This window comes from Rhagoletis pomonella, unplaced genomic scaffold (genome assembly GCF_013731165.1).
Source record: "Rhagoletis pomonella isolate Grant_MI unplaced genomic scaffold, Rhpom_1.0 Rhpom_scaffold_00002, whole genome shotgun sequence".
NCBI lineage: Eukaryota > Metazoa > Arthropoda > Insecta > Diptera > Tephritidae > Rhagoletis > Rhagoletis pomonella.
This window is the reverse complement of record NW_023458556.1, coordinates 7,992,606-7,998,605: the sequence shown is the minus strand read 5'-3', so window position 1 is coordinate 7,998,605 and position 6,000 is coordinate 7,992,606. Positions and strand designations below refer to the sequence as shown.

Here is a 6,000-nt window from a genome sequence, read left to right as displayed (position 1 = left end):
TATGCACATACATACCTACAGGCACGCTAAAACAAACATATGCGTACATATCTGTGATATATTTGCACGCTCGCACTAAGCAGCGCACAGGCAAGTGTAGGTAAAGATAGGCAATAAAAAAGCAAAGTGTGTGTTGCATGTGCTACGAATGTGATGATTATAAGTACTCGTACATACGTACTTATGTACAGTGACTCAAACAGCTATTCACAATTTTTGTTTTTATATTCACAATGGATGCGTTTCTTTATACATTCTAGATAATCCCATTTCACAGCCAGAATAAACAGAATGGGTTTGAAATATACATACGTTAACATATCATCAGGAACGTTCTAAAGAATAGGTAAAGCAAAAAGTTTATTCCAAATGTTCAGAATGCATAAAGAAATGCAGCCAATATTTTTCAACTTGAATTTTTTTCATAAAAATATGGTTAATAATTCAAAAAATTTCCAGTAAAATTTTGAATTTTCTATTCTGAATATTTTTTAACTTTTGCTCTTTTTCTATAACAGGCACAATTTATAAAAACTTTTTTTTTGCGAACAGTCTTCATATTATTCCAATTGAACTTTGTTTTAAAAATTCAAACTAAAAAATTAAAAATGTTGACAACATTTTTTTTTAATGTTTCAAAGTTTTTAAAAAAGTTTGAAACTTTGATTTACATGTTTCCGATTGAAGCATAAACGATAATTTTATAACAAATACAAAAAAAAATTAAAGAAAAAAATTAACTGTGAGCACTGGTTTGAGTCACTGTGTTAAGTACTTATGCGTATACTTATATTTATATACATTTCATGAAGTTGAAATGGCATGATAACTTTGGATCAGGTTATCCCAAACGACGCGTCGACCTGATTTGATTTCGCCATGTCCGTCTATCTGTCCGTTTGAACGCAAGCTGTGTAGTCCCTCAATTTCCGAGATATTCGACTAAAATTTTATATGAACGCGTGTTTTTGTAATGTTTTAAACATTTTCTGAACTCACAATAATAGTTCACTATAACTTATAGCTCCCACACAATTGATTGTTCAGATATAAAGTTATGATTTAAAATTATTGAAACCGTTATTTTTTTCCAATCAGTTTGCATATTAAAGCTTAGAATCCGCCTATCAAGAAATATCGCAAGAAATATTTCTCATAATTTCTGTTGCTTTTACTGTAAATTTTCTTAAAGAAATAAATATACATATGAGCATCTATTGATTTAAGAAATTTTAGTTGATGTGCGTAATTTTTTATGAATTAATCGTTTTTCTTGAGAGCTGATTAAAAAGAAATATTTTTTCACTTAAATGTTTCCCTTAAAATTTAATACATTTGCACTAAAAACGAAATGACAGATTAAAGTTAAATTTTCTTTTATTCATTGCAGATATGAAGCCGGGCGGGTAAGCCGAAGACAGCACTGTCCTTACTTCTTTTTGCTATGCTTCATACATATGTATTTTCTGCTATCCCGCTCACTCTGCCTTACAAAGTTTGCGAATTTTGTTTATCTCTATCTGCTGATTTTCTGTTTTATACGGAACTATAAAAATGTCTGTTTGTATGCACATATTTATGTGTGTTGGTAGGTATCTTTCTTGTTTTTAGCATTTGTTTGCTTATTTTTTAGGGTATTCCCCTGAGGGAGCCAGCTAACGTCAGTTAATGCATTTCACAAATGCACTTTACTGCGCTCGTAAAACTCACATTGCTCGTTGCATCTGTGTTTTTTTTTTGCCTGAACAGCTGTTTTTGGGTATTTTTCCTTTCCATTGCCTCATTGCTGAACAAAGCAGTGTGGTTTTTGTTGAGGCTGTTTTGTAGTTTCTCTCTGTTTATTTGTCTGCCGCCTGGTCATGCCTCATTCTACCGCTCTCGCATTGTATTACTTTAGTGTTGCCCCTTTCCAATACATGGGTTGGCAGAAGTGCAGCGGGCATGTATGGAGTATGTATGTAATTTCCCCACTGACTACTTATGTACATATGTATTTATTGCTTTGATGCATTGGTTTGCGTGTTATGTGAATGAGCTTTGACAAGCGTATTCCCATATAAGCACGATGCGTTTTATGCGATCACAGCAGCGAGGCAACACTGAGATAACTATGTACTTGGAAAAAGAACTACCTACAAGTCAATGCACAAATATATTTACTACTAGAAGATGACCCGGTGAACTTAGTATTACCTGCAATTTACTTGATTATAACGATATATAATTGTCCCAGCGTGGAACACGAAAACTCTAAGTTAATTCCGCAAATTTCCAACGACTGGCCTTGTGATTTGTTTATGGCCATCGCCAAGACCAAACGCACGGGGAATTCCAGTTGCTTAAAATGAAATGGCAAGTCCGTTGGAATCATCGGGAAACGCGGAATTAAAACATCCCCTTCTTTGTATTTACTCTTGATGATCGTTGCCTCAATGACGTTATTGCTTAGTCGAGTTTGATTAAAGTTACGCAACATGATGATGACTGAGCTACTTTTAATTTCATATTGTGTGGTGGTATTTCAAGCGATTCGAGCGAATTTAGAAATTCAGTGGGATACGTCATCCTGGTTGATAACTGTGTCGATTTATTTATAGGAAAATATCTCTTCCGAAATGAAGTTTTGAATTGTCACATCTCCGACATAGTTTTTTTTTTTTTTGGCGGCAATATTGCTCGTTTGCCTTGAACTATTCCGCGACATCCCGAAAAACACGCAGAAGTCTGTGGGTTATCCGATGAGCCCGGTCGAGGTGTCAACTGCGATTTTTTCACGACAAATGTCCAACAATTGCTTCGAAAATGCCTCCGCACATGACGCCACAAATTGGATAATATTAAGCCCGCATTTAGTTTGTCCACTGCAGTTGAACGGGTAATAATTGAAAGTGTCTGACGGAAATCTTCGGACAACCGAATCATGGCACCACCAAAAATGTTTTGATTGTTAGGAAGATCTTTCAAAGTTCAGCCTCATGTTTAGTTCCACCCTAAGAGTTTCCTTGTCCGACTACGGTCAACGCGTGACCTGATGGACCTAGCAACCTTGCATTACGAGGTTTTCGCCCAACGTTCGCTAAGGTGACTAAGAGCTCATATGTCCAAAAGCTGATCACAGGTGCACGCACAGTACCACTTTTTTGGTAGATCTACCAACTTTTCAAATATATTATATTTTATACCATTTTTACCTACAAAGGCTAAAAGTCCACCAATATTTACCGGAAAGACAAAATTTGCCATTTGGGGTATTCACAACGGTGTCGTAAGTGTCGTATTGTGGTATGTCGTAAACTTTTAAATGCCTAAAAAATATATTAAGGGGGTTCGCGAAATACCATCTAAGTCATATTATGAATTTTTTCAGTGTTACAAAATAGTTGGTCGTCGTTTCAAGTTCCCTAAACATTTATTTAAGCTTTTAGAGTTTACGACATACAACAATACGACACTTACGATACCGTTTGAATCCCTCAATTATTTCCTGTGTGTATCCATGGAATTTTGACATCTGATATTACACAGTCTGTTGCTTCATTCTTTCCTCAAGAAATAATGGAAATGGGCATATATTTCTGTTGCAAACATGGGTTGCCTTGTGTTTTTTTTTTCAAAAAAAAACCTTAATAAAATCGTAGCAAATGTCTTAGGAATTGCTTACTGCCTTAAGGAAATTTGACACAAGAAAATTTCTTAGCCACATGGCGCAATAAACAGGTGAAGTAATAAAACCGCTTTTTCTCTTTATTTTCTTACATTCGGCCGCCTAGCATGTAGCCAAATTTTATAGGCAAATTTTCTTTCTTCTCGCTCTAATTACTTCACCTGGTATAATTCAACCATGCTTAGCCATTTAGTGTGCCTCATTTTATATGGAGTTTTAGATTTTCTTTAGAGCTGGATACTACCGTCTTTCCAGCCCATCGGCTGTGGCCTAGCAGAGCGCGATGTAGAGCGGACGATTTGACGATGCCAGAGGAAGCGAAAATAAACGAATCTACAATAAAGTTCAGAGGGTCATATCTTCTCACTAATAACTCAAAGCGATGTAAATTCTTTGTCAATTTCTAAAGCTTTCATCGGCAGCCTGTTAAAGGAATCTACTCTTTGCTGAAAGCCTAACAAAGAACGTTCCACTTTGCCGTCTTGTTACAGAGATACTTACTAACATCCTCGAACTCCAGATTAGCGACAATCAGTAGCTTATCCTTTCATACCCGTTATAGCGCATTCTATGTATTTGCTTACCATTCGAGTTAATTGGTTGGGTTGTATAAAATTTTAAAATGCTAAAATGTGGCATGCACCCACACTTTGCCCGCTCCACATGGCTAATATGAGAGCTGTAGCATTTACCTGCGGTCGAATAATATCCCTGCAGTAAAATTTAGAGGCAGTCCGACGAAGCGTTAGTTCCGAACTACATATTTCAGAACTGGTGCAAAACGGCTGCGGAGCGCGAGAATTGAAACTTGCGGTGTAAGTGTACGCGTTCTCTCTTCTCGTACAATATGAAAGTAGCTCAGCGAGAAGACCTCCGACTCAAGCATCGTTGGTCGCGAGTTCAAATCGCGGTGGAGGCTGTTGTGAGTTTCCAGATGTAATGCCGCTTACAATATTTTTTTTTTCAATAAAATATGTAAAAACATGGAATTTGTAAAAGAAAAGGAAAATTGGGAAAAATATTTAAAAATCGAATCTTGAAAACATTTTCTTATAAAAAAATGTCCAAAACGGAGCCGGCTAAAAACTAGTTGCAAAGTAATGCATTGGGCGACAATTGCCACTGCCAATGACATCGCCGTGTAAGAGTGGACAATTGAAAGCATTGCTTGGGTATTGAGCTAGAACTAGTACTGTCGGCAAAAGGTCTAGCTCTGCGCTAGTTCTGAGCTAGTCAGATTTTCTGCAGGGATAAAATTTAAAATTTCTTCTACAATATTCTTTTCACCAGCAACTTCGTTTGCTTTTATTTTTTGAATACGATTCTCTTTTGTTTTTTCGCCTGTATACATTCCGCTCTATGGCTTTGTTTTTATGGATGCTACACGTGTTAAATGCGGCCACTGTTGCACATTTTGGTCAATGCCATTGCAGACGACAAGTACCTAGTATACAATTCTCTTCAATTTTTTTGCGTTTTTTGCTTTGGTTGCTATTCCCACGCGCGCTACTGTTCGCATAAACATATGTACATACACGCATACATATGTACATATATACTCTTCTGTTTCAACCAAAGTGGAATAAGGAATGGTAATAAAATATCTGCTCATTGCGAGATTGTCTTGTACTAAGTACGAATATATTGGGTATGAAAATGAAGTGGAAAAATGAAACAGTTATTTTGCAAAAAAAAAGTATCGTAAAATGGAGTAACCGATGTGAATGTGAGGAAAAATAAAGTTCGCATCATAAGTATGTGTCGCGCTGCACCATCGATTTCTCTGTAGAGTAATTTTATATTTCAGTTTATTAAAAGCACAAAAAGAACATGTAGGATACATATGTGCATGCCAATGAAAAATCTATCCCAATACGGTTGTTGGAAACCAAGATTTCGCACACACAAGCTCTTAAAAAAAAAAAATGTTTTAAGCAGCCATGCTCTGGAAGAAATTGAAAATCGAGAATCCTTCGCAAGTATCGTTGCCGTTTAAAGGATATAACTTCAAAGGACAGTCGCCGTATACTGTACGGGAGCTTTCCTACAACACCCGGCCATCACTTTGCACCTTCATACGTGGGGAGATCACTTACAGGCTTAAAAGAAATGAATGGTCATATGATACTGAGTAGAGTGGGGCGGAGATTTCTGATAGTAGAGATCTAAATCCAAATTTCCAGGATAGTACGCCACCATTACCTTTGCTGAGCACATTCACAAAGCTAAGTTCCCTGAGGCTGAATTTGTATTGGCTGGATTCCAATACTGAGCGCAGTTTCAGAAACTGTCGAATCCAAACTGTTGGCTCCAGAACTGACGCCGGGCCAAGATCT

The 6,000-nt window shown here is 36.7% G+C and overlaps 1 protein-coding gene across 1 annotated transcript in view; it reads left to right on the top strand.

Annotated features, from left to right (window-relative positions):
• LOC118732987 (adenylate cyclase type 9) overlaps nucleotides 1-6,000 on the top strand; it is a gene marked incomplete in the record, with an annotated part of 154,816 nt that overhangs the window by 29,328 nt on the left and 119,488 nt on the right.